The sequence below is a fragment of the Durio zibethinus genome, chromosome 12 (assembly GCF_047325235.1).
Source record: "Durio zibethinus cultivar Kanyao isolate XHJ-2024 chromosome 12, ASM4732523v1, whole genome shotgun sequence".
NCBI lineage: Eukaryota > Viridiplantae > Streptophyta > Magnoliopsida > Malvales > Malvaceae > Durio > Durio zibethinus.
The window spans coordinates 9,266,919-9,294,797 of NC_143173.1; the positions used below are offsets into that span (position 1 = coordinate 9,266,919).

The 27,879-nt window shown below is 26.9% G+C and overlaps 1 pseudogene; it reads right to left on the bottom strand.

Annotated features, from left to right (window-relative positions):
- Positions 1–12,775: 12,775 nt before the first annotated feature.
- LOC111297507 (putative carboxylesterase 2) lies at positions 12,776–13,540 on the bottom strand (annotated as a pseudogene).
- Positions 13,541–27,879: the final 14,339 nt, after the last annotated feature.

Here is a 27,879-nt window from a genome sequence, read left to right on the forward strand (position 1 = left end):
GTTTCTAAATCTTCAAATGGTTTGTGATTTATATTTATATAACTCATGATATGATCAAATTAATGAGTAGAGTGCAAAATAAGAAATAACCACCTAGCCACTGATAGGATTGATCGGCTCATGATTTTCAAAGGCAAATTGGTTCAAAACATGAACCAATCGATCCTCTCATGGAAGGGATCGATCAGGTCTGGGCAAATACATCTCCGACGGCTATTTTATCAACCATTCAATGGCTATTTTCATTTCCTAAGCTTTCCCAACGGCTATTTCCTTAATTTCTCTATAAATTAGGCATTCCAACACACCAAGAAGATTGATAAAGCAAGAAAACAAGTGCTAACAAGTTATATTTTCATTTTCTCTTAGAATCAAGAGTTTTTAGAGCTTAAATTCAATATCCTTTGTATTTTTTGTATCCAAAATATTGTTGTGTTTCATTCATCATTTTCTTTGTACTTCATTAGACAAACACTCAACCTTAAAAGGTATTTTAGTTTGCAAAAATTATTTTGGTTATCTTGTAAGCAAGAGGTGAGGTATCTTCTTGATATTGTAAGGGTAGAGGTTGCTATCTAAGCCTTGAGAAAAAGATAAAGATTTAGTATAAAATAAGCTTGTATCTTGTAAGAGTTTTTCCTCAATAGTGGATTGAACCCTTGGTGTAGACAACCATGAGAGAGGACGTAGGTGCCTTGTAGAGAAGAACTCAACCTCTATAAATCATTGTGTTTGATTTCTCTATCCCTATCTCCTTGCAATTTATTGTTGTTTATATTTGCTTTTAGGTTCATTAATTGCTATTGTTTGCATTGAAATAGGTATTATACTGATGAATTTAGGACATTTGTGATGGGTAGAGAAATAATTATGGACAATAAGTTGTTGGCTAAAGTTTTCATTTTAGAAGATAATTGAGACACAAACACTAGATGTGATATGTTTGGATTGGCCCAAGATATTTTTCAGAATAAGGATTTGAGGATTGCTCTAACTCATGCTTTTAAGTTGTGCATGCATGATAGATTGCTTCATCTTACTGTCACACATGTGTTAGCACCTTTTGAAACCTAACACTCTACCATTAGAAAGCAAGATTATTGGTGAATGTATAACATTAAATATAAGGAGAAACCTAATCTTGTGCACTTTATTTTCAATGATAAGGGTTGTTCAGGATAAAGATTATACTTTGGTATATGGGATAGCCATTAGAAATCTACTCAAGAGGTTGGGTATCAATAATAAAAGTGATAGATAGATTGTATCTGATCCTGCTAGTATTCTTTGAGTTCATATATTTCATAGTATAAGATACACTCAAAATGTTGCTGGTATGTGGATTAAGAAAAATGAACTTAGAATTGAGCATGAAGAAGAGCATGTTTAAGATATTCCATAAGATGTTCCATAAGATATTCCATAAGAAGGCCTTTCTAGTCCACCACTTAATACCCAAGGAGCCTTGCAAATTCTTATGACTCAAATGAACAATTTACACTCATTGGTTGGGGATATGACCTCTAGATTGGAAAGCATAGAAGTAACCTAAAATGAGTTGGTTTCACAAGTTCAATAAGTAAGGATTGACATTGGACAGACAAATCCATACTACACAAAAACAAATGAAGTAGCGTTTTCATCATTTTCCTCTTTATCTTCCCCTATCTTGACCTATCTTTTAAGCCAAGCCTAAATGTTTTTCCTACATTTTATTCCTTGTTAAGTTTTTAATTTTCATAAAGACAAAGTTTATTGTAGCATCAATTTTGGTACTTTGCATATTCTTTTTTAATGGCATTTTTTTTATTTATTATGCTTGATTATATGACTTTGAGATATTGTCTTGCTATGGAGTTGCTATTTTGGTTATATTAATTCTTGATATTATAATGCAATGGTGGCTATAGTATTGAAATTCAATAAAAATGGCCTAGCATTGATTCTAGCATTGTTGCCTTGAATTGATTAAGCAAGTTGATTTTGTAGGATTTGAATGAATGCTTTTAGGTCTTTTTTGCTATGAAAAAAAGGGGGAGAAGTTTGTGCATAATGATTTGAAATTTTGCTTATATGTTTCTAGCAAAAAAAAAGGGGAGACTTATGCTTCAATGAATATTTGACTTTTTGCTTGTGTCTATGTCCTATAAATGCTCTTGATGTCATGGTTTGCTTAATGAAAAGGGGAGACTTCTAATTTCTACCTTGTATATTTGTTAAAAGCTTGAAAAATGGCTCTCTAATTTTGTTAATCATGCTTAAATTCAGGGGGAGCTTATTTTTCCAAAAAAGAAAAATATTTTCAAAGCAAATTTTATATATTGGTTTTGTCATATCAAAAAAAAGAGATATTGTTAGCCTTGAATTGATAAAATAAATAAAAATTTGCTAAAAATAAACTAAAATTATTTGAACTTAATTTGAATATTTTTCTATCATTTTATCTAGTAAAAAATGTGTTTAAATTCATCTTGAATGGTTTAAAAGCAAAATTGCCCAAAATTGCATAGAAATGATTGATCTCCTCCTTAAAGGGATCAACTGATTTTTTGGCCATAAAGTTACCTTATGGAATTTTTATGAAAATTAATCGAACCCCTCATTGTATGGATCAATTGGTACAAGCTTTCAAAGATAGGATTGATCCCCTCACTATTAAGATCGATTAGTTTTTTTAATCAGAAGCAAAATTTAGTTTCAAAACATGAAAAAGGATCGATCACCTAGCTTAGGAGATTGATCACCTTGCAATGGGATTGATTGGTACTAATTATGGATCAATTGGGTATGGCTTTTCATGTAAAAATTTGTTTGTATTTCAAGTAACCCAATCGATCCCTTATACAAAGGATCGATCCCCTTGTGCCCAAAAAGCAAGCAATGGCTATTTTGTATGAAATTTTGCATTCTTCAAACATTTAATGCAAGCAATAGCTATCTTCCACTCTCTACATATAAAAGGAGGTCTCCCACCACAATTCAAGGGACCAATAGCTAAGAAAATTTTATTACTTCCATTTATCATCTTCTCCAAGCATTAAAGAGCATTTGTTGTATGAAAAGTGCATAAACTTATCTTGTATTTATTTCTCTCTTGACATTCTTCTTAATCTTTATTTTTACTTCAAATTAGCAAATACCCAACCTTAAAGAGGTTTTTTAAGTTTGCAAAACACTTCAAAACTTGTATTGTGAGGTTATGAGCTTAAGGGGGAGGATAACCCTTAAGAGATTGTGTTATTGATTGTGTAGAGCTTTAAAGAGCTAGGTTGTAACATTCAACACATAGTGGATTGACTCCTTGGCAAGTAAGGCTAAGAGAGAGGATGTAGGTGCCAAAATGAAGGGTCGAACATTTATAAATTTTGAAATTTGATTCTTTCTCTCTATCTCTTTGCTTTTAAGATTATTAGTGTACTCATATTTGTTGTGTTGATTTGCTTAGAAAAATTAATCTATGAATTTTGTGTTTATTGGATATTAAATTTAAAAATTTTATAATAAACCATTTCACCCTCTTTCCTGGTTTAATTCAAGTTTTTGAGATAACAATATTAATATAAGATCACTGGTGATGAAATCGCCTTGGTGATCTTATCATCATAGTAATTAGATCACTACAGTGATCTTGAAGATGATATCAAACACTATCTAAATGTTATCTAATATGAGTTCAACCAAAAGAAATAATCATGCTCTAACAGAAGAACTATTCTCGTTACTAGCATATGAGTTGTGATTGGTTCTCTTAGATCTTTCATTCTAAAAAAAAAAAAGTCTCAAACAACAAAGTTATTTTGGAATTTAATCGTTTATTCATATTTCTCATACTTCTTTACATAATTTTGTGTTCAAGACTTGTCCCTTCGTATATATCTTAATTTTTTTTATACAATTTGAATATAAAGTGTTTGATGTATGTTTTAATATTTTAATTTTAATTTTATTTTATATGTTAAAGTGCTTAAAGTTAATGTTATGTTCAAAACAAATATTATATTTTGTTTTGTTGTGTACACATTACATAACTCATAATATTTTTTTCTTTTATTCAAAATGTTTTTTATGTTTTTATGTTATACTCTTTTCTATAATGTTCAATAATATATACTCATACTTTGTTTCATTTTTAATTCAAAAATTTTTTTATTTGCATCATATTTTATTAATTTAACATTTTTTTAGTTAGTTAATTTTTTATTAATTTTCAATTAGTTGTCAAAACTCTATTTCTTACTATATTTTTTTATTATTGTTTAATATTTTTACTATTTTTTATTTATTCTCACTTTCTATTTGTTTCATATTTTATTTAATTAATGTTATTTTAATTGTATTTATGGTTGATTAATTAATTTTTTAAATTTGTGTTAAATGATTTGTCTTTAATATTTTTTATTTTACAAGATTTTATCTTTTTCTTTTATTTTTATTGTAATTATTTCTACATTGGTTATCTTTGAGTAAAATGGATAGCATAAACAAAAAGATTATTACAAATGAAAATATTGGAAGGGAAGATGATTAGAAAATCTCTAACATTGCTATATCCAATATTGTTGCTTAAACTTTGGAAAGAAACAAAAATTTCAAAAGAGGAAACATAACATTATCTATGATTGTCTATTTTTATTGGAAAAATAGAAACTTTTTAACATTTGGCTATATATATGTAATATATTTAACTAGTTTCTGATCCGTGCGATGCACTGATTAATTTTATTTATTAATTAAAATATTTTAAATTTGTGAAATTATTAATTAAAATTTATTACTACAAACAAACTAAAAGGACTATATTAAAATATCTGTCCACAATTAAACATTAGTTCACAATAAAATATTTATATGACCAATAAATAAAAAAATTTATTTTGGATCCAAAAGAAATTTCTTTGGAATATAGTTGATTCCCACTTTTAAATCTATGTGATTCCACAACCAATAATTAATGTAAGAAACCTACTCAAGTTACAAAAATATATAAAAACCTACTTAAGTTAAAAAATAGTAAAAAATAATCTAGAAATTCTTGAATTAAAAAATATTTATTGACTAAATAAAACTTACTATCATTACCTTCACGAAAAATAATATTTTGTGGCTTAATATTCATTTGTACAATTCATGTTATCACTTTTTTTACTTAAGAAAAAATGTGTTAGTATAAAAGTTTAAAAGATAAATATTTAAAAATTTAAATATAGTAGCAATAATAATAATTATTCTCTTTACTTTGTTTTTGTTTTTCACTTTTCATTTAATAAAACATTATAATAAACATAACCTTGCATGTTAAAAACCATTATTGAGAAGTTTCATATGCCCAAAAAATAAATAGTAGGATTAATGACTAAAAAATTATTTGGCACCTAAATAGGATCATCGCATAGAGCAAGATTTTCATAAAATTAAACTCAATATATAATACAAAAAACCTAACAAATGAAATACATATATTTTATCTATAACTGATATAAAACCAATTTCTTAATTCAATGATTTTTTCTTGGCATTACAAAATATATATATATATATATATACCTCCAAATTTTGTTTTAGTGTTTGAAAACTGTGATCTTGATAAAAAAATAATTAAAATAATTAGAAAATGTAAAGAAAATAAAAAAAGAGTTAAAAATAAACAATAATGTCAAAAAAAATTAACTCAAAAAAGAATTGGCATACCTTAATTTAATTGTAATATTGATCAAACCATTAAAAAAAGAATTTGAATAAAAATAATATACTTGTAGGATTATTAGATGTGGAAATACATACTTCATATTTAACTTGTAATCAATGCAAGTTCAATCAAGGAAATATTAAAAGATTTTGAAAGCATAAAGGATATAATAAGTGATTTTAATTTGTTTGAATGTTTTTAAAAAAAATACCAAATATTAAAAGATTATGAAGAAATCTATAAAGATATTGAAATTTTCAAATTTAAAAGAGATATATGTATATTATTGGAAAATTTTATTTTAAAACAAATATATTGAAATTATATTTAATTTGTATGCTTTACATATAATTAATCCAAATATTTAAAGTAATATACATAGGAAAAAGTTAAAAAGTTAGTAAAACTATAATGATTTAATCAAAAAATTTATGATATTTAAAAGTTAATATTTGAATTTTGGATTTGATAAATATTGTGATACGAGTTAATTGAGATTTTTTATGATTTAAATTAAGTTAAAGTTTATATAAAATTGAAATATTGGATAAACTTAATTTTTAAAATTTTAAAATTATTTGGTATATAATTAAAATTAAAGAATTATCTTATGTATAGATTGCACATGTAAGGAATCATACAAAAATGGTCATATATTTAAAACTATCTTATGTGCCATAAAAATAAATTGTACATATAGGATTACACATAAGTAAATCTTATAAGGCATTCTTGTATGTTGTAATATAATATTATTTATGATTGATTTTTCTTTTAAATCTTGATAAACTATAATTCATAAATATATTTAAATAATAATTATCTATAGATAATATTAATTAGATAATAATATTTAAATTTTGGTGTTTTATAACTTTATCCCTCAAAGAAAAATATATAATCAGATAATTACTTAATAACTCTAGACTCAAGAAATTTCATCAAAGTGACCAACATGGCTTATTAGAGTTTAAAAGTTATCTAACATAGATTTTTTTTCGTTATTTAGTTGTGTATTGTGATTTCATCTACATAAATAAATGAAACAAATTTATTAAGTTTATTTTCTTATTTGTTTTTAAATCATAATAAAAAAAGATATTAACTTAAGTGGGTTCTAATTAAATTTATTATGAATTGAGAAATAGAAAAAAAAATGTTACAGCTGATTTGAAAAAAAAAATCCTACATGATGGAGTGAATAGTATGTTTAGTGAAATAGTACTTATTGTGGGAAAACATTTAGTTACAGCTGGTTGTAATCTGTGTAGTTTATTGTAATTTGTATATAGTTGTATCCCTAAAATTGAGAATTTGTATCTCTAGAATTAAAGACAAAATATTAGGATAAACAACGTCTTAATTATAGGGATTAGTTTTTAGGAAGATTTAGTTTCCTAGTTTAACCCCTAGTTAGTTGTATATAAACCTAAAGTGCATGTATAATTCTTATTGAGCAGTTTTTTCAATATACATTCAATTCTACTCTTAGTTTTCACATAGTTTTATTTTTTAGTTTTTCCACATAGTATCAAAGCTTTAGGCTCTTCTTGGGAAGCAAAATTTTTAGCCTTCATTGCTAACTTCTATTTTAGGCCTTCATTACTAATCATGTTAAGGCCTTTATACCCATTTTATTTTTTTGTTCTTTAGCCTTCATTGCTAAGAGTCATTTCTGGTTATATCTTAAGACTTGTTTCAGTTCAAAGAAAGATATTACTACCACTCAATTTAAGAAAGTGTCAATTAGGAAAATCATCGAAGTACTATAGATGTCTCGAAAACAATGAGAGTTGGATAGAGAAGAGATTGAAAAGCTGAGAACTTATTAAAAACCCTTGAAAAGTCTACTAGTGTATGTTCCTTAGGTAAGGTCTCTAGTTCTAGTAAAGCTTCTAGTTCTCATTGATTAAATGTCTCGGTTAAACCTATTACAAGTTCTTAGGCCATTGACTTATGAGCCACAAACCATATGACACATTCCTCATAGAAGTTTAGTACATATACCCTATGTCCTACCAATAAGAAAATTATTGTTGCAGATGGTTCACTTACTACAATGGTAGGATTAGGATATATTCAAATTAATCCCTTGTTTGTTCTTAAAAATGTTCTTCATGTTCCTGGATTGTCTACTAATTTAATAACTATACAAAAACTTACCAACGATACAAACTACAAAATGACTTTTTATCCTTCATATTGTGAATTTTAGGACCAGAGTTTGAGGAAGAGGATTGGACTTGCTAAGAAAAAGGATTGACTATACTATCTTAAGACTTCAAACAACACAAGTAATATCAAGAATAGTTTACCTTTGTCATTTTTGAAAAATCTCCCACTAAAGATAAAATCTGGCTTTATCATTTTCATCTTGGACATCCTTCTTTTGAAACTTTGCAAACATGTTTCCTTCTTTGTTCAAAGGATTAAATGCTGAAACTTTTCATTATAATGTTAGTGAACTTGTAAAGCATAGACATGTGTCTTTTTCAATTAGCAATAAAAAAAGTTTTACTCATTTTTGCTTGATTCATAGTGACATATAGGGTCCCTCTACAATTTTTAATATTTTGGGTGCAAGATAGTTTGTTTCTTTCATAGATGATTATACCAGAGTCTTTTGGATTTTTTTACTCAAATCTAAATCAAATGTGAATAGTATATTTTAAAGCTTCCAAAATATGATCCAGAATCAATTTAGAGTGAAAATCAAGAGATTTAGGTCTGATAATGCAAGAAACTATTTCAACCAGAGTTTATATACCTATTTCCAAAATGAGGAGATTATCCATGAATCATTTCGTGTTAATACTCCACAGTAGAATGGAGTAATAGAGAGGAAAAATAGTTATTTATTAGCTACAACCTAAGCTTTACTTTTTTAAGCAAATGTACCTAAATCTTACTAGGAGAAAGCTGTTCTTATTGCCATACATATTATAAAGAGGTTACCTTCAAGAGTTTTATGATTGAAAACTCCTATGAAACTACTCTCACAATTCTATCTCAACTTTAATACCACAAACAACCTCACACCTAAGATCTTTGATTGTACATCATTTGTTCATGTTCACAGTCACAATAGGGGAATTTTAGATCCTAGAGCAATTAAGTGCATTTTTATGGGATATTCATCAACTCAAAAAGGGTATAAGTGTTACCATCCTCTAACCAAAAAATTTTATATGTCTGTAGATGTCACTTTTGAAGAAAGTAAACCATTTTTTACTCAACCTTATCTTCAGGGGGAAACTTCATTCATGAAAGATAAGGATAAAGACTTTTTTTTTGCTTGATTTGTCTTATTCTTCAACATTTTCACCTATTAATTCTTCTAAGTCGAAACCTATTTCTGTTGAGCCCAAGTCAAACACTGAATTTGAGTTTGAGCTCATTCCAAACACAAAAGATGTGACAAAGGATAATATTGTTCTTGATTCTATGATGGAATTACAGGTGTACTTAAGAATAAAAGTTTCAGATCCTGAACCAGTGTTAGTCTAAAAACTTGATTTTAACTTTGTAAATGAGTTAATTACTATCTCTGACTCTATTTTTCAAAATGAGCATGAATGTCTTAAAATCAGTGATTATGATCTACCTATTGCCATTAAAAAATGAACTAGAGAATATACTAACATCTACTATACCCAATCTCTGATTTTATGTCATTTGAAAAATTCTCACCATCCCATAAAATTTTTTTATGAGCCTAAATACTATTTCTATTACAATTACATTATCTGAGGCATTATCCAATGAAAACTGGAAGCAAGCCATGAAAATAGAAATGGAGGGCTTAGAAAAAAAAAAGACATAAGAGTTGGTAGAGTTGCTTATAAAAAAAAAAATCTTGTTGGGTGTAAATGGATTTTCACTATAAAATACAAAGCATATGATATTGTTGAAAGTTATAAGGCTAGGTTAGTGACTAAGGGCTACACTCAAACTTATGGAGTGGATTATCAAAAAAATTTTACTCTAGTTGCCAAGATGAATATAGTTGGAATTTTATTATCCTTGGCTATAAATTATAATTGGCAGCTTTAACAATTTGATGTAAAGAATGCCTTTTTACATGGTGATTTGGAAAAAGAAATATATATGAAAGCTTTACCAAGATTTGGTGGTCATCTAGAAGCAAACAAAGTATGCAACCTGAAAAAGGCTTTATATGGCCTTAAACAGTCTCCTAAGGCCTAGTTCAGGAGATTTGCTAAGGGATGCTAGCTATGGGATATAAACAAAGTTAAGGGGATCACACACTGTTTATCAAACACTTAGATTCAGGAAAAGTCACAATTCTGTTAGTATATATTTATGATATAATTATAATCAAAGATAATGAAAAAAGAGAGAGAATCTCTAAAATAGTGTTTGGCTAGAGAATTTGAGATAAAATAGCTAGAAAAATTGAAATACTTCCTAAGAATTGAAGTAGCTCACTCATGATAGAGTATTTTCATCTTACAACAGAAATATGTGATAAATCTTTTGAAAAAAACTAAGAAGCTTGCATGTAAACCTGTAAGTACCCATATAGATCCTAATCATAAACTTAGAGAAGCTAATGAAGATGTTGCTGTAGATAGAGAGATGTACCAAAGATTAATTGGAAGACTTATTTATCTCTCACATACTAGACCTGACATAGCATATGTTGTGAGTGTGATAAGTCAATTTATGCATAGTCCTAAAGAAGTGCACCTGCAGGTAGAGATTTGAAGGCTAATCCTGGAAAAGGTATCTTGTTCAAAAAAATTCAAGATTATTACTAGAAGCATATACAGATGTTAATTATACAAGTTTGGTAATTGATAAAAGATCTACCTCATGCTACTATACTTTTCTAGTTAATAATCTTGTAACTTAGAGGAGTAAAAAATAGAATGTGATAGCAAGATCAAATGCTGAAGCAAAGTTTAGAGCAATGGCTTAAGGAATTTGTGAACTACTATAGTTAAAGATTATCCTAGAAGACTTAAAGATCAAATAGGATGGACCAATGAGACTTTACTGTGATAACAAGTCTGTAATAAGCATTGCACACAATCTTGTTTAACATGACAGAACAAAACACATTGAAGTATACCAGCACTTCATAAAGAAGAAACTAGACAGTGGGTTGTTTTGCACACCATACGTATCAACCAAAGGTCAACTTGCAGATATGTTGACTAAAGGTCTCAGTAGTGCAGCATTTCAAGAAATTATTTTCAAGCTAGGAATGAAAAACATCTATTCACCAGCTTGAGGGGAAATATGGAAAAACATTTAGTTACAGCTGGTTGTAATCTATGTAATTGATTGTAATTTGCTAATTGTAATCTGTATATAGTTGTATCCCTAAAATTGAGAATTTGCATCTCTAGAATTAAAGACAAAATATCAGGATAGACAACCCTTTAATTATAAGGATCAATTTTTATGAAGATTTAGTTTCCTAGTTTAACCCCTAATTAGTTGTATGTAAACCTATGGTGCTTGTATAATTCTTAATGAGCAGTTTTTTCAATATACATTTAGTTTTACTCTTAGTTTTCACATAGTTTTATTTATTAGTTTTTTCACACTTATCATTAGAAAAAGCATATTAATTCCTATAGCAATAATAGATTAGTAAAGAGAGAGATTAAATTAATAGTAAGGAAAATAAAATTAGCTCATATTTCGTGGGATATTGAAAAAGTTATATAACTAAGAACTACTAACAATGAGGGCTTTCTTAAAGTTGTTCCGGTATTTGTATATATTTTTTCACAGTTTCTTAAAATACTAATATTAAAAGTCTATGACAAATATTGATTTAAATTTAAATTTTATTTTAATTCAAATATATCTAAATCTATTTTATAAAGTTGGTGGATTGTTTATTAAAATTATCTTTATTTATATCTAATATATTTAAAAGCTGGAGATAATACAATGATTATTTATCAAAAATATTAAAAATATTAAATAATATTTTTAAAAATTTTGATAAATTTAAATAATCATATTAAGTGCAGATAAATTAAAAAATATGAATTACTTTAAACTTGATTTTAAATTGAGATGAGGTGATATTTAGGAGAAAGGAATTTCATTAGAATTTAAATTGATTTTTGATTAAATTTTAAAATTTTAGATAATTTAATAATTTTTAAAATATATTTTTTATAAATAATTTAAAATTAATAAATATATGTAATTATATTGATAAGTTTTAAGAATTATCTTACGTGTTAGAAAAAAAAATTATCTATGTAAACGTTCATGTCAGTAAATGCTATCTAGCAACTATATATATTGTAATATAATATATATATATATGACTATCTTTATCTATAACTAATATAATGACTATTTATCAAAAATATTAAAGATATTAAATAATTTTTTAAAATTTTTGATAAATTTAAATAATCATGTTAAGTGTAAATAAATTAGAAAAGATAAATTACTTTAAAATTAATTTTAAATTAAGATGAGGTGATATACAAGTATAATTTAAATTGATTTTTGATTAAATTTTAAATTTTTATATAATTTAATAATTTTTAAAATATATTTTTATAAATAATTTAAATTTAATAAGCATCTTATGTGTCCTCATAATATAAAGTTTATGATTTATCTTACATGTTGAAAAAAAAAAGCTATTCATATAAGCATTTATATCAGTAAATGCTATCTAATAACTATGTATGTAATAATATAATATATATATATATGATAGGTTAATTTTTTTTCATTCAATTCAACAATCAAGTCAAATTATTAAAAATAATATATAATAAGGACATCCAATAGTAATTTTCTAGACCCTAATTTTTTGAAATAAAATAATTTGTCGACGCAAATTAGTAATCTTTGTTATTGTTTCTTTTTTTTTTTTTAATTCAATCCAAAACCTTTTGACCACCGTTCACTTTTTTCCAAGCCTGCTTTTCATTTTATTATTTGCATAAAATTTAATGTTGTATGTCTTTAATGGGTTTGATTTCATTTGATAAACGAGGGCAATTGCGCAAACGGGGCACGGGTAACACTGTTTTGTTGATCGCATATATAGCTACCTATAAAAAAACGAGAACAGTTAACTCTTTAATCTATGGACACGTTTACTCGCCAACCACTCTTGACTAAAGTTTCATGGTAAGCTTCTCCCCTACTTCTCTAGTCTCAACCAATCTTTCTCCGTTACAAAAACAATAACCCTATCACATGCCATTTGTTTCAAGTTCGGATCTATTGCCAGGATCAGTTTCGAGTTATGGTCGAAGCCAGTACTCGTCGGACAAATATACTTGTACATTTTATATTCATTAGTATCTTTCCTACTGAAACATGGATGCACAATAAGCATAGCATCCCAATGATTTTCAAACCAACCACTTTGGCAGCACCAGCTTGGACGTTGACTCCGACCTTTTACCCGTCAAGAACACCCACTCGGGATCCGCATTCTCATTGAGCCATGGTTCGGGCCCTTGTTCTTTAGCAACCTATGGTAGGCCAGCCCATGAATCATATGCAATCGGTAGAAGGTTCTCAGGGGCTAGCCTGTAATCAATCGAAACTCGAAATGTGGATCATATACAAGTTGGGGCAACCGATTTTTGGGTCACGGTGTCAAAGGCCAGTCGTATTGAAAACCCATAGCCCTGGTAGTGGACAAGCAGCGGAAGCTTCTTACTTGGGCTTCTGATTTGTGGCATGAAATTTCTGTTATGTAGGGGTTTCTTTTTTATTGTTATTACTTTTTTTTTGGGCCATGTTTTGAAATGAAATCTCTCAGTTTGTCATGGCAGTGGCAGTAAAGAAGAAAAAAAAGAAAAAATTGACTCAAAAAGCATAGGCCAAAAGTCATAATCCCCCTGCATTAACAGAAACATCCCCAATTTTCCGATATAAAAGCAAAGACAAGATACTTTTCTTATATATTCTAGAAGATTTGTCCGGTTACGCTTGGGATTAAATTTTTATTTTAATATAATGTTGATTATTTAAATTTATATGCACATATATTTTTTATTTATGTATGAAGATATAAAAAATCATAAATTTTAGCGTTTTTCAAATTTTTATTTTAAGATTTTTGCAAATAAATATTTTTTAAGTATTCAATTTAATTGGGTAAAAGATAGGTAAATTGATATATTTTTGCAGGTTTTATTCTAAAAAATCTAAATTTCTTTTTTTTTTCACTGAGTTATTGGTTTTTTTATTTCCTTTTTAAAGCAAATTCCAAGGAAACAAAAGGCAAGGCCTAATTAAATGAAAATTTTCTTTCAAAGATATCTTTAATTTTTAAAACAATATAATTTATTTGAATTTAAGTGTATATATTTCCTTATTTATGCATAAGGATACAAATAAATATAAAGTACAATACCAATTAAATTTGAAAAGTAGTTTTGTAAGGGGCTAATTACTTGATTCTAATCAAGCTATTATTGATATTTTGTCAATTATTGATATTTTGTAACTTTTTTGCAATTTTTTCATAAAAATATTTATCAAAAAATATTTTTATTAAAATTTTAAACTTTTTGTAATTTTTTTTGTAAATTTTTACCTAAAAGCTTCTTTATCTAGGCACTTATAGAAATTTTTTACTATCTTTTTTTTAAATTATAAATAATTTAGTCTTATCTTTATTTTTAAATAATATAAAAAATTATTAAACATCTAATCATAAGACAACGAATGTTATCAAATTGGATGTCCCTATGAATAATAATAGATTTAGAGACTATTTTTTTTATTTAGTGGCAGAAGTTCCTGAGCTCTGCTCAGTAAATCCTCTGTAGACCGATTCAAAAATATTTATTTACCTCCAACTTAACAAATTTATGAGAAATTATTTTTTAATAATCTCTCAGTAGATTCGAACTTAGGTAACAAAGAAAAAAAAACATATTTTTTTTGTGACTTGAACTAACCTTTCGTTTATAGATTCATAGACTAAATTTAAATAATAATTCGTTTATAGATTCATAGACTTACTTTAAATAATAATAATAATAATAATAATAATAATAATAATAGATTTATTAAAATTTAAAACAAAAAATAATTGAAAGATAATTATTAAATAACGTGTCATGTAGTGGGAGCTTCAATTGAATAATTATTTACTATTGCAATTGGGAAATAACTTTTATATTCTGTTATAGATATATTTTATTGAAAATTTATTTTGATTAAATTTAATTAAATTTATTTCTTTTTAAATATTTAATATCATTGTCTTTTATGAATTTACAGTAAAAATTTAAAATTCATATTAAAAGTACCAAATTAAAAGCACTTAATTATATTTTCATTTGTATATTCTACATATGCATTCAATTAAAGCTCAAGATTTTTCTTAAAATAAATAATGATATAAATTCAAAATTATCATTCTATCAAACAAAAGATAAAAAAAATGCAAATTTTAATTAGAAAGCTAATTATTGTGAACAATTTTCATACCTTTTAATTGTTATTTATTAAATCAATTAAAACTTTGAGTGGTTACCTTTTCTAAAATAATAAATAAAACCATTATATTTTACCAACAAAACTTATAAATGAAAATTGAGATAATAATCAATTTTATTAATTAAAAATAAAAAATGTCCACTATTACTCAATACATAAAATAATTTTATTAAATTATATAAATTATTTTCATAACTATAAAAATATCATTTTATTTATGACTATATAATTTTATCTTCTTTAATTGTATATGAAAATATTTATATAACAAATTAATAACATAAAAAATAAAATCTTACCCATGTATTGCACAAGATTAAAACTAGTTATAATTAGATATAGATCATTCAATAAATCTCTAATACCTCTAAATATATTTAGTAATTTTATTTAAGGAAAAATTAATAAACATTTTCACTGACATTAGTATTTATTGACCAAGAGACATATTTCTTCAAGTTGTATTTTTAATCAAGCAATTTATTTATATTCTTTGAGTTCGCAACTTTTGAAACTCAATAGCTGTTGTTGACAAGTTCTTAAAGTGAAAGAATACTTTTGGATAAAGATTAAATATTGCAAAAATGTAACTAGTCATTTCAAAAAAAAAAAAATTACTCTAAGGTAATCAATTGATATGGGTAGGCAATTTATTACTCTTTTTATTTTCAAAATCTAGTTTTTACTTTAAAACTTCTAGGTAATCGATTATTACCTCTTGTAAAAATATTTCATGATCAATTATCGATTATTACCTCTTCAAAGAATATTTCATGATCAATTATCGATTATTACCTCTTCTAAAAATATTTCATGATCAATTATTCTTTCACTTTCCTCAGTCATATACCAATTTACAAACTTAAAATGCAAATTAATTAGTAGCAATTAAATATATTCACTTTTTTTTAAGAACTTCAATTCGTGATTTTTAAAAACAAATATTAAAATCATTATCATGCAATTAAACATTCAATTATAAATATAAATTTATTTTACTACTATCATATAAAATAGTGTAATGAATAAATTCTATACCTTGATGTATTGAAAAAGATTTTTCTTTTTATAGTACTAACCACTTGCTTCTTTGTTCTTGAACATTTTACTCTTTTTCAAGATTTGTAGAAGAAAGAACTTGAAAAATAATATTGTTCTAACTCAATTCACGAACAAGAATTTAAGACAAACAATTATAGAGTCTTCCTCCATTCATTATGATTGTTCTTTATGGATAACTTTCTGATTTTGGTTCAACACCAAAAAAATTATCCTTTAGGGCATTCCATAGAAATTTCTTCACTTCATAGTTTTGAGGCTTCATCGTAGAAGTTGTCATGGAGAAGTTTATTGTCTTTTAATTGTTGTATTTTGGTGTAGTGATGGCAACAATGAACAACAGAAAAAACAAAAAAAAAAAAATGAAATCTTTAGATAAAACACTTTCAAGAAGTTAGGAAAGACACTTCCAGAAAGTTGTTTTAAAGATAATAGTATTCTCGCTATGATACAAATGAACTCATAAAAATATTATCGTGAAGATACAATCCTCGATATTATAGTTTGGTTTGTAAAAGAGAAGGAAAAAGAAAAAGCAAAAAGACTTATTTGGGACTATAAAGGTTGCATAAGAATAGTAACGAGTAGAATTTCCGTAAAAGATCAAAGAAATGTGGCAAAGGAAACAAACTTTGTACCCGTCATCCATGTATGTTTTATATTCTATAAACTACAAATAAAAAGTATCCCTAAAAGCCTTACGGAATGATAGTTGTCCCTTATAGTAAAACAACCATATTATCTTTTCTTATTGAGTTAATAATTAAGGGCTATGGTTCCTCAAAAGGTTTTGTAATGACAGCTGTCCATTAAGCAAGTGAAGAATTTTTTTTTACTATTGAGGATATTTATAGATTATTTCAGATTATGTGGCATTGGATGGAAGATGTGGCATTGCATAGAGATAGGAAATAACATGTGTCATGAATTTGTCAGAAAAGAGTAGAAGGTTGTTTGAAAAGCAAAATGGTAGGTTGTTTGGAAAAAAAAAAAAAAAGCGTGAGACATAGAAAAGCTGAAGAGGGGAAGAAAATGGAGAGAAAAGAAGTAGAGAGATACAAATAGAAATATCAAAAAACTTTTCTCATTCTATTTCTTCATTTTGTTTTTTGAAATCATTATTTTCATTTCCTTTTTTTTTAATTCTTTTTCACCTAATGCTTTTTTTTCACCAAATATTTGATTATTTTTGGAGCTAATTTTTTATTTGTTTGTATTTTTAGGTTTTTTTTTTTTGTTTGATAGAATTGTCTCAATACATGTGATGGTAATTTTTATTTTTTAAATTTTCTTTATGGTTTTAAGGTTGATTTGTTTTAGTTTGACTAAGTTGAGTTGTCGTTGGTTTTTTTTTTTTTGTGGGTTTTAAATGCTTTATTTATTTATTTATGATCATCTACTCACGTATCGTACTTTTTTGGATATCACATTTTCTTTCAAAATTTAAAATTTCATGAGCCAAATATTTCTTTAAAGATTTTATCTTTGTACTTTTTAAGATGTAATTCTTTTATTATCATAACATATAGATCCGTGAACTTACCGTTAGAGATAGATTAAAAGAGTCATCATCAATTTTTTTGTTTAAGTGTGATTAGTCACCTAATCGAATCTGGTCCATAAAAACATATTTAGGTTCAGGAGCATGGTTACGTGTGAGAAATGTTATAATATCCTCATAGCGCCAATCCAAAGATGGTACCAATTTGATTTCAAACTATCCAAGCCTTAAAAAATGTTCATGCTTTTACCAAGATATTAAATATTGAAAATTAGTTTTAAAATTGCCCTAATAATTTGAAAGCAATTCAAGATAATTTTTTCATCTCATGAGTATTCATTAAGACTACTATCACACTTTAAAGAGGCTTCGTCATTGAATTTATTAATGTATTTTATTCGAAAAAATTAATAAGTCTCTCAATAATTTGATAATACTTACATTAATGCAGATCTTTCAATAATTTGGTAAGACTTTATTGTAAAAAAAACATTTGTAAAAATTTTATTTTTCATTTTTTGAGAAAGTTCATTAAGTTTTTCAATAGTTTGGTATGACTTAATTTAAAAAGCAATCCTCCAATTATTTGAAGGATAAAATATTTTTTATTATTTTTTCTAAAATTCATTTATGAAATTTCTCAATAGTTTGGTAGATTTTATAAAATTTGAATCCTTGAAAATTATCCAATAATTTGGTAAAATTTATGAATTTATTAGAAAAGATTCTTTATTATCCTTTTATTATTATTATTATTATTATTATTATTATTATTTAGGAAATTGTTAATGAATTAATCAAGAAAAGTCAATAAAATATAAAATATAAAATAAATAAAAATAAAATCAAAAAAGAAAAATAAAATGAAAAAAAAAAAAACCTACGATCGAATCCAGTTAGACCACGGGTGGCGTGCGGATCCCAGTCAAGCTACATGCAGATCTGGGCTTGGTAAAATGGGGTCATTTTGAAGCTCTATATAAGCCAAGCTTAGCGTTTTTTACCTCAGAAGCCCTTTGTTTTCCCTTTCTCTAGCTAAGGATCTTATGATCTCTCTCTAAAAAAGAACCTAAAAATTCAATCAAAAACTAAAAAATCCATCGATTTTTAAAAAAAGTCACAGGAAACTCATCAAAAAATTCAACTTCTGCTGAAAAATTTAATCGAAAAATTTAAAGTTCTTCCAAAAACTCAATTTTTTCCAAAAAAATCCTATATTTTCCCAAATTTACCTAGATTTCTTCACAAACTCTCTAGAACCCTAATCCAAACCTCAAAAATCCAAATCTTACCCAGAAACTTCAAATTGAACCCGAAATTCTCAAAATCAAAATCTCAAAAATTTCTTACTACCAAAAAAATTTCAGAACACTAAGTTCACCCATTTTTTTAAAAATCAACCTTGCCTTCTTCTGCCAAACTGTATCTAATTTATAGGCCATTTTAGGAGAGTTTTTAGGAAATAAATAAAACCAATATAAGCTTGAATCCTAGAATTTGATTCTGCTCGAACCTCAGCTTAAGTTTAGGTTCTTTATTGATTTTTCTAGATCAAATTAAGAATCCTATGATTTGGTTTTGCATTAAAATCATTGCCCATTGACTTTCATTGATTTGGTTGATTGCAGAGTTTTAGTTTCCAAAATTCTTATCCCTAATTGAACAAAAAAGGAAAAAATATAATAATAATAATAATAATAATATAATAATAATAATAATATAATATAGTATAGTAATGTAATATAAGAAAAATCAATTTGATAGACCCTAGACATAGATGAGTGTCTATAATTACCCCTCTTTGCACATTTCTGTGAGACAAGGATGATGCAAAGACCTAGATATCCATTTTATTTCAAAAGTCAAATCAAAAAGTAAAAATGATTAGGACTAAGTCGTAAGTCAGGAAAGTGTTCTGGACTAAGCCAAGATCAAATAGATTATTGGGATTGAATCGTAAATAAAAAAAATGAAGTGATTTAAATTGAGGTAAGATCAAAACAGGTGATCGGGACTGAGTCACAAGTAAAAAAAATGATCTAGATTGAGCCAAGATCAAATGACCAAGATAAAATCGTAAATTTGAAAAATGATCTAGACTGAGCCTAGATTGAATGATTGAAATAAAACACAAGTCTGAAAAATGATCTAGATTGAGCAAAGATTGAATGATCGGGATAAAACTGTGAGTCTAAAAAATAAAACGACCAAGATCGAGCTAAGATAAAAAATAAATGATCAAAACAAAACCACGAGTCAAAAAAATGATTTAGACTGAGCCAAGATCGAATGATTAGGATTAAGCTACAAGCGATTAAGATCGAGTTGAGATCAAAGATGAATAATTGAGATGAAATTGCAAGTTAAAAAAATAATCTGGATCGAGCTAAGATCAAATGACCAGGATGAAACTGAGAGTCTAAAAGATAAAGTGACTAGGACCGAGTCAAGGTTGAAAATGAATGACTGGGACGAAACTGTGAGTTTGAAAAATGATCTGGATTAAGCCAAGATTAGATAATTGGAACAAAATCATGAGTCTAAAAAATTAAATGACTAGGATCGAGTCGAGGTAAAAAATGAATGACTGAGATGAAACCATAAGTTTGAAAAATGATATGGACTAAGCAAAGATCAGATGACCGAGATAAAACTACAAGTCTAAAAAATGATCTGGACTGAGCCAAAATAAAAAATAAGTGATAGATAATGATGCAACGATGCAAATACATGTCCTATCTAGGATACAAATTTGAACATAATGTGTGTAATGTAGATGTTACTAAATCAATGCGATGAAGTTTCAATTGTGGTAACAAGGTTATCAAGATTTCACCATCTTATGTATTCTTTCTCAGCTCTTCAACATCTCGAATAAATTCTGTCCATCAATCCATGTCATTCTTCTCATCTGATCATAACTTGTAGGTCATACCAATCAATCTATCACTGAATTCATCACTAAGTCACTTTGTTTACCCTCTTGTACATTATTTTCTCATGCTTCCTTCATTTTGCTCATCTTAGATTTTTTTAAAAAAAATGGAAAACTTTTTATAAAAAATGTCATTCATTTATTTTCTATCATTCAAAGTAATGACAAACATGATACATTTCCTTGGTTCATTTAAAGAATGTACATTTGGTAAAGAATAAAAAAAATGGGTCTTTATTATCGAAAAAAATAAGGTCGATAATGAGTCAATGGCACAATATTTTCACTGTTCAAAAGGAATATCAGCATCTCAAAATAATGACTATCTAGACAATTATGAACTCCAACTCAGAATCCTCTTTCAAAAACATATTCCATTAACATCATTGATCTTTGAGCCAATCATTATCCTCATTTTTGGTATTTTTATATGAAGCTATTTTTTTAAGTTTTTATTTTTACTTAAACTACCTTTTTGGGTTTTCAGTTTAAGTCTTCTTTTTTTCTTTTTTTTTTTTGTTTTATTGTTTGCCCTTTTTTTCAATTTTTGCAATTTTTTTTGGCACACCTCTTTCCCATTTATCCTTTGATCCATCAGTGACACTTTAATCAAAGCTTCAAACAATTTAATGATAAATCTACCTTAATTCAATTAATGATTCTCTAAATCAAGTATTCATATTCGATCAAAATAGACTTTTAAAGAACGTAACGTAGGTTAGGGTAAGGTGTTATGAAAGAAATGGATAAAACAAGCGCAAATTTTATTTGAAGGGTTATCAAACCAAAGATCTTTTTTCATATTGAGCATATTGACATTTTGCCTTATCAAATTTGTTTTCATTTTTTTATTTGTAAAACAATTGAGCACAAAAAGGGATTTTATCCTTTAAAATTACTGAAGATAAACAAACTTTTCAAACTTTGCCCCCTGTGTGGGGTGATTATTGGTTAGGGTTCTTCAAAAGAATTTTCAACAAGCTCAAATGGAGTAGTAAAGTATAATTTTACTTTTTTTTTAAGGATAAAAGAAATATGATCATTTCTCATTTGGAGCATAAATACTCTTAATGGATAGCATTTATTGATCAAGAATAGATTTGTGAATGAACACTTACAAAAATCATGCGTTGTATCCTTTTAAAATTTTTCACCAAATTTATCTTCTTTTTATTCAACAATCCCGATGAATCAATAATCATCATGAATGAGGTATTCAAAATTGAACATTGAATTATTGTCAAGATTGTTTGAATATTCATCATTAAAAATCAAAGAATAGATATGGCCAAAAGATATGAGAAGGTAAAAGTAGATAATGCTGATTCACACAAAAAAAAAATATCATGAAAATGTATCAAATTTATCACTTCATTAAAATGATGAAAAATAAGATAAAATTACATAAAAGAAATCCATGTTTTTAAAAAATCTGAAGATGATAATCAATTTCAATAAACCTTTCCAAAATCATGTCCCTAGATGATTGGACAATGGGTTACCACTGACATTAGGTACCGTGTTTCTATCGGTATCAAATTTTAGTAGCCCTTCTTTAATCAAACTTTGCACTTTATGTTTTAAAGAGATACAATTTTTTATGGAATGGCCAGCTGCCCCATAATGATAGTCACAGTAAGCAGTGAAATTATACCATTTGGGATAGGAAAGTTTAGGTTGCTTTACAAGAACGGGAGCAATCAAGTGATTTTTGTAAAGCTTTTGGTATAATCCTATATAACTCATAGGAATATGATCAAATGTAAGGTTTTTCCTGATTCTGAAATTCTCACATACCACTTGTTGGAGTAGTCAGATAAATAGAAGGCCTAGCAATGGATGGATAAGAAGGTTGTGCAGTTGATTGGCAGACTGCAATAGAAGTATGACTCACAATAGGATGATATATGGGATAGATAGACTGAGAGTAATTTTTGAATTGCTACCTTTTAAAACTCATAGTTTGAGTCTCATTTTTCTTTTTCTTGAACAGTTTTTTAGCAGTAAAAGATTTTCCTTTTTCCAATTTATAGCTCGTAATTGCATTTTCAATGATCTCCTCTTAAATCACTATATTGTTAAAATTTTTAGTCATGTTCTCTATCATTTTCTCATAGTATGACGATTTTAGAGTACTTACAAATAGCATTGTCATTTTTTTCACTGTTATGGGAGGTTATACCTGAACAACGATATCCCATCACCTTTGGGCATACTCCTTGAAAGACTAAGATTTTTTTTTCCTCCATTTTCTTATAATGAAAGGTGATTAAGAGCGATATCTATGATGTAGCGATATTGGTTGATGAAAAATCGAGTCAAATCTTTTCATGATTTTATGCGAGTTGTATCCAACTAAACATACCATATTACAGTAAACCTAGTCAAGCTATCTTGAAATATATGCATGAGTAGTTTCTTGTTGCTAGCGTATATTACCATCTTATAATAATACATTATGATGTGTGCAATGAAGCACTTAGTATTATTGTACTTATTAAATTTTGATATTTTAAATTTTGAAGGAATTACAACATCTAGTACTAAGTAAAAGTTGATAGCATCTATGGATTCATAGAAATCAATACATTTTACAGCCCATAATCTTTCCCCAATCATGCTCATAGCTTTATCAGTCTTAGAGTTTTTTAAAGGTGTAACTATTCGTAACTTCACTTCTTCTTTTGTCTCGTCTATTTTGGGAATTTGGATGGGTTTATTTACCTTTTCAGCAAAAATAGAATTGATATAGCTCTTAACATTTCCTTGATCGATGGCATAAGGTATTTTGTAATTCGGGAACGTGGTCTGCTGTGGCTGAAGATTTTGAGTGGTTTAGGTCTGATGTGGACCAAAACTTGGTGGATATGGTGATTTAATAATTTTATGTGAACTTCTTCTTCCACCTCTTTTTTTTTTGTTTATCTTTTTTAGAGCATCAATGATCTTACTTAGCTTCACCTCAATTACTTCCTAAGCCTTTTTTAACCTTTCAAAATAGTTTGTATTATCTTATTTCATCTTCTTGGCTCTAGCCTAAGTGTAATATTGGTATTGAGCTATCCTTAAATCTTGATTTTTCACAATGTGAAAATTTAAAATAATGTTTATAGAATCCCTAAATGAATGCAAAAATAAAATGCATGAATGCAATAAGGAGATTTTACCACATAACAATTGTGATTAAAGAAATTTTTATTGAATTGAAAGTCACTTTTAACCAAATCTAACATTACATCTGTGAAAGTCTAGAACTACTGGGAAAAAAACCATAACCCATTGATATTAGCTTTGCACTTCATTAAGAAAATTTATCAATTTTGACCATGTGCTCCCACTGGTGGCACCTTGCTTTCCATATTTCAATCATTTCCACCATGTTATTGGCTTTGTAAATAGCCACAATGATTCAATCAAGCAAAGACTTCAACTGATTATGTTTTTTCATATATGTTTCCTTTGTTTGCTTACATTCTTCAATCACAGCCTTCATTTGCATTTTGATTTCTACTACCACTCCATTTAGCATTTGGATATGCCATTGTGCTTCAAAGAGCATTACTTCATTTTCTTGTAGTTTTACTTGCAATTGTTTTTTTTTTTTTTTTACAAAAGTTAAGCCACTTCTTGGTTAATGGATGACCGTGTTGTATTAAGGTCGATGTACAAACTCTTCCATCTATCTTTTTCTTGTTTCAATATTTGGACTTCCATTTTTAGCCTTTTGTTTGCAAGCTTTAACTCTTCAGACTCATTTTTTTGGCTAGTAGAGTACTTTCCTACGCTTTCATGGATGCAATTGAGATTTTTCTTGTTAAAAATTATATAGTGGCAAATATTCCTTATGATAGATCTAATGATGTGAGTGCATGATAAAGAAAAATGGTTAATAAAAAAAATAATATAAAAAGATCAACATATAAGGTTAGTATACAAATATACACTAAAAAGACAACGCATAGTCTTACAAGTAAAATAAATATCCAATCATGTATTTAATTTAGGATTTTCTAGCACAAAGGGAAAACATGGGTTTATTTAGGTTTGGACCTTTAAGGTTAACTATATGTGGCTTGGATTACTTTTAGAAGGTTTTCAAATTATTCCTTATATCATTGTCTATCACAGACTAATAAAGCACTTTGATCCTCGCCCATCATAGGTTACAAGTGAAAATGATTCAATTTGAATATGAGTATTTTGCAGGCTCATACAAAGACGTGAAATCTTACAAGGGCATAGGTACTTCACTCCCTTCTAAAGGTAGAGTCGGGTGGAGAGCTTTATATTGTGCACATGCAAATAAATGACAGATATATATAATAAATGAATAACTAACAAATATAAGCAATGAAAAAAAGTAAATAAGAAAAAGAGAAAATAATTAAAAATTTATTAGGCAAGGCTTGGATAATAAAAAAAATTGTTTATTCGCTTGACTCTCGATTCTTCAGTAGAGTCACCAAACTGTCATAATGTATAGATCTGTGGACCTACCACTAGACATGAATTAAAAAAGTTACCACCTATTTTTTTTGTTTAAGTGTGATTGGCTATCTGATCGGATTTGGTCCATGAAACCAGATTTAAGTTTGAGAGTAAGTTACGCGTGAAGAAGGTTTTAGTACCTTCACAGCACCCATCCAAAAATGGTACCAGTTTAATTTCAAATTATCTAAGCCTTAAAAAATGTTCATGCTTTTACCAAAATATTAAATATTGAAAATTAGTCTTAAAATTGCCCCAATAATTTGGTAGCAATTCAAGATAATACTCTCACCTCAAGAGATTCATGGAAACTAGTGTCCCACCCTAAAGAGATTTTGTCATCAGATTTTTAATTATTTTATTTGAAAAAAATCAGTAAGTCTCTCAATAGTTTGATAAAAACTTATCTTGAGGTAGATCTCTCAATAGTTTGGTAAGATTTTATTATAAAAAAATCTGTAAAAATTTTGTTTCATTTTTTGAAAAAGTTCATTAAGTCTTCTAATAGTTTGATAAGACTTACTTTAAAAAGTAATCCTCCAATTGTTTGGAGGGTAAAACATTTTTTATTTTTTTTAAATTCATTTACGAAATTTTTTAATAGTTTGGTAGATTTTATAAAATTTGAATCCTTGAAAATTATCCAATAATTTGATAAAAATTTATGAATTTATTAGAAAAGATTTTTTTATTATCCTTTTTTAATTCTTTATTATTATTTTTTTAGGAAATTGTTAATAAATTAATCAAGAAAATTTAGTAAAATAAAAAACTAAAAATAAACTAAAAAAAATAGAAAATCAAAATTAAATCAAAAAATAAAAAAATGAAAAAAAAAACATGTGAGCGGGTAGGGTTAGACCCTGGTGGCGTACGAATCCCAATCTAGTTATGTGCTGATCTAGGCTTGGTAAAGCGACATCATTTTGGAGCCTTATATAAGCCAAGTTTAGCATTTTTTACCTTAGAAGCCCTTTGTTATCTCTTTCTCTAGCTAAGGATCCTCTGACCTTTCTATAGAAAAGAACCTAAAAATTCAACCAAATTTTGAAAACTCATCGGTTTCCAAAAAAAGTCATTGAAAACTCGTCAAAAAATTCAACTTCTATCGAAAAATTTAATCAAAAAATTCAAAGTTCTTTCAAAAACCTATTTTTTTCCCAAAAAAATCCCATATTTTCCCAAATTTACCCATATTTCTTCAAAAACTCTCAAAAACTCTAATCCAAACCCCAAAAACCCAAATCTAACCCAAAAACTTCAAATCGAACCCAGAATTCCCAAAATCAAAATCCAAAAAATTCCCTACTGCCTAAAAAATTTTCAGAACACGAAGTTCACCCCTTTTTCTAAAATCAATTGTGCCTTCTTTTGTTAAACTGTATCCATTTTATAGGCCCCTTTAGGAGAGTTTTTACAAAATAAACAGAACCAATCTAAGCTTGAATCCTAGAATTTGATTTTGCTTGAACCTCAGTTCAGGTTTAGGTTCTTTGCTGATTTTTCTAGATCAAATTGAGAATCTTGTGATTTGGTTTTGCATTAAATCCATTGCCCATTGACTTTCATCGATTTGGTTGATTGCAAAGTTTTGGTTTCCAAAATTCTTGTCCCCGATTGAATAAGAAAAGAAATAAAAAACAAAAAAAAAATAATGACGACAACAACAACAATAATAATATTAATGATAATAATAGTAATATAATATACGATAATAATAATAATAATAATAATAATAATAATAATAATGTAATAATAATATAATAAATAACATCTAATAATAATAATATAATAATATAATATGGTATAGTAATGTAATACAACAAAAATCAATTCAATAGACCCCGAGCACATATGAGTGTTTATATTTATGTTTGGATAACTTAATTTTAATTATCTACTTTTGCATATCTTACACAAAAGTAATATATCTTTGCATGCATCTTCCTCTAAGTTTGTGAATGATTTATGTTGTTTCACCATCCAAATTGTCATTTTGTTTTAACCTTGATTTTTTGCGTAATAGGTCTAAGATTGTTCATTTTTATATCAATAATTTTTTGGATTAAATTTGATGTTCAATTGTATCATTTTTATTATTGTGTTTAGTTGTTTATGAAGTTTTCCAAGTAAAAAAAGACGAAAAACACTTTCATTGTTGAATGCACTTTTCTTCGTATAATAATGATTTTCTCCAATGTACCTTTTAAACTTCAAAATGCTTTAAAAGTTAAGTATTTTATCTATCAATTGATATTTCACAAATTTTTTTTCAAATATTATATAGATTTTATAAAATTTTTACAATATTTATTCATAACAATAGTAATAATTTAAAAAATATTATAAAAATTGAAAATCTCGGTGAAACTTGGACTTCACTCTAGTTTATATAAAGAGATTCTCTTTTAAGTTAAACCTTTCGTAATGGAAAGAGTTTTTTCTTGCAAAACAAAAAAGAAAGTAAGATGAAAGATGTCAAGGAAGGCCCAAAAGGCCAAGGCCGAGATAAATGCCTCACCAACCAAACGCCCACCAACAAAAAAAAGAAAAAAGAAAAAACTGAAAATGTTCTTGAATCGAGGTTAATGCATTAGTTTAGTGACGTGGAAGCGTTTTAGAATTTTGAGATAATAAATATAACTTTTATTATTTGCAGATTTTGATTTAATTTTATATTAAATTTATTTAATTATAATTTAATTTAATTATTAATTAATTTTTATTATTAAATAA